Source organism: Dermacentor albipictus, chromosome 4 (genome assembly GCF_038994185.2).
Source record: "Dermacentor albipictus isolate Rhodes 1998 colony chromosome 4, USDA_Dalb.pri_finalv2, whole genome shotgun sequence".
Taxonomy (NCBI): Eukaryota; Metazoa; Arthropoda; class Arachnida; order Ixodida; family Ixodidae; genus Dermacentor; species Dermacentor albipictus.
The window spans coordinates 180656759-180659785 of record NC_091824.1 but is presented as its reverse complement, the minus strand read 5'-3'; the positions used below and the strand labels follow the sequence as shown (position 1 = coordinate 180659785).

The 3027-nt window shown below is 45.2% G+C and overlaps 1 pseudogene; it reads left to right on the top strand.

Moving 5' to 3' along the window:
- The first annotated feature begins 223 nt into the window (after positions 1-223).
- LOC135896261 (uncharacterized) lies at positions 224-1318 on the top strand (annotated as a pseudogene).
- Positions 1319-3027: the final 1709 nt, after the last annotated feature.

Here is a 3027-nt window from a genome sequence, read left to right as displayed (position 1 = left end):
ACGTGGAGGGCCTCGGTAGTCTTTGAGTTGAGTCGACTTTCGTGGGCTCGGCGGCTGTGCACAGACGCAGATCGCTAAACCGTTCACTCTTGTCATGCAGGTGTTTCAGCGCGCATTCGTGCGCCTGTTGCCTCCAGCCCTAGTGACGGCTTCCCTGTCAGCTCCGCTGCAATGTCGTGCTTGGTCAGGTGAAACTGACAGGATTGCCTGTCACCTCTCCCTGATGTGCGCCCCTGGTTCTTCAACTGCACCACCCTTCAAGCCCCTGGATTTCTTCGGGAGCGGCGGATATGCATTTTCGGTGATACCACTACTAAAGACGGTGGTGCTCGATGCAGCATGGACAAACCCGTCGTCATCGACATCAACTTTACGGTCAACTATAAAAGAGCAGGCACTACCGGTGGCGCCTTGTGGGCTCGGCGGTTGTGCACAGACGCAGATCGCTAAACCGTTCACTCTTGTCATGCAGGTTGGTAAAGCTTACAGTCTTTTTTGTAAGAAGTCTAGCAATTATTTCCTGCTTCAACTGCCGAGCCCGCACTGCTGCCTTCTTGTCGCTCTTGAGTGCTCTCATGTAATTCGTGCCTTGTTGATGATGTCGGGCGATATCGAAAGCAACCCGGGGCCGGACTCCAACGCATTACTAGCTGAATTGAAGAACTTATCTGCTGGCCAGTCGCAATTAATCAGTCAGGTTCAAGACCTGAAAGTTCATTTATTGTTGACGGACAAAGCTATTGCGGATATGGGCAAACGCATGACTGATCTAGAGGGGCATTATCAAAATCTTGTCTCCCTGCGCTCTGACTTTGAAACCGTGAAAACCTGTACCGCTCAAGTGGCCACCGGAGTACACAGGCTTGAAACGTGTATTCATGACGCCGAGAACCAGTCACGACGCAATAATCTTTTTTATGGCCTCCCTGAATGAACTGTATCAGAGGCGTTTGCCCAGACCGAGCAATTTATCAAGCACTGCCATGATCATTTGAATATTTGTATCGAGCCGAAAGAAATTGAGCGCGCACATCGTCTCGGTCATCGCACATGTACTAACCGCCACCGTCCTATCATAGCAAAATTCACCTTCCATAAAACAAAAGAATTGATTCTTTCTAACGGCCGCAAGTTCAAAGGAACCAGCTTCAGCGTTGGAGAGGATTTCACTCGTTCCGTACAAAGCGCTCGCAGGCATCTCATTACTTACGCAAAAAGCAAATCATTACATTTTTCTTTGCGATTTAAAACACTGCATATGGGCCATAAGCGCTACGTCTACGACGAGCAAACGCAGTCTGTCAAAGAAATAATATAGCAATTTCCCTGTCGTAAAAATGTCTGCTACACTGTTAAACCCAAATCTAACATATCATTGTTTGTAACCTTCGCAAACGCACGCAGTTTCCTTCCCAAACGTGACGCTTTTTCCAACCTTATTTTATCATCCAACAGTAATATAATGGTGATAACCGAAAAGTGGCTAACAGAAGATATCAGATACAGAAGTACTACTCGACCTACCGGAATTTCATGTCTATCGAAAGGATCGCAAAGGCATGCGGGGGGGGGGGGGGGGGGGGGGGAGGGCGGTGTACTGATTGCTGTGCACCAGCAGTTATCTTGCTCCGTAGCCAAAAACATCACTTCTGATCTTGAAATATTATGGCTAATTATTCATGCTTCCCCCCACACTATCATTCTAGGTGTTTGCTGCAGGCCTCCAAACAATATTCCAGATTTCACATTTAAACTTAATAACACTTTGAGTGACCTTAGAATCAACACCCGCAAGCAGAAGTCCTCCTTTTTGGTGATTTTAACTTTCCTCAAATAGACTGGAGCAATGACGTCCCCATAACTATGGGCATTGAGCCTGCCAGAGATCTTGTGGATTTCTGCCTTAATTTCAATTTAACCCAACTTGTATCAGAACCTACACGCGTTGCACTGAGCACATCTAGCATCCTAGATCTCATCCTAACCAGTAATTCGGAAAGCTTATTATCAATAGCATATCTACCTGAAGTCAGCGACCATAAAGTGATTCACGCCACATTTTCGTTTCAACCCGTAAAACGCCATTTAGTCAGCAAAACAATTCGCCTGTACAATAAAGGTAATTATGATGCAATTAATAGTGATCTGAGCGCATTTCTTTCTACGTTCGTGAGGTTATGTTCTACGCGCTCTATAAATGAAAACTGGGCAATATTTAAAAACAAACTAGGTGATCTCGTTGATAAGTTCATACCGAGAATAACGTTCCGCGGAAACCGAAACAAGCCATTGTTCACTAAAGCGCTTAAGCGACTTGAAAACAAAAAGAAACGTCTCTTCCGCTCAGCCAAACTAAACGGACACCCCTCTGCTTGGGAGAAATACTTTGTGGCTGAAGACGATTATGTGAGGGCTATACGGAATGCTAAATTCTCCTTTTTCCACGATGAACTGCCTAAAATGCTTATGAACAGCCCTCGTCAATTTTGGAAAACAATAAACCCTCAGGAGGCGCGCATGATCAGCGTGTTAAATGCACATGGCGAAGTGGTCAGCGACAGCGAGTGTGCTGACATTTTTAACGCAGCTTTTTTTTCTGTATTTACTAACGAGACTTCAGCTCCATATCTTCCCACATCTACTAAAATAACTGCGCGTATGTCGCCAATTATATTCTCGGCAGACGGGATCACCTCGATTATTGATAACATCAAGCTTTCATCGTCAACAGGTGTAGATGATATTAATTCCAAACTCTTAAAAATATTAACCATGTATCTGCTGCGTACCTAACTTTGTTGTTTTCGCAGTCACTTTCTACAGGCATCTTACCATCCGATTGGGAAGTGGGCAAGGTCGTTCCAGTCTTCCAATCAGGCAACAGAGACACCCCATTAAATCATCGTCCTATATCATTGACTAGTGTCCCCTGCAAAATCATGGAACATGTCATATACTCGCATATCATGAACGTTTTAGACTCAATCTGTTTTTTTCACCCTTGTCACACGGATTTCGAACAGGCTA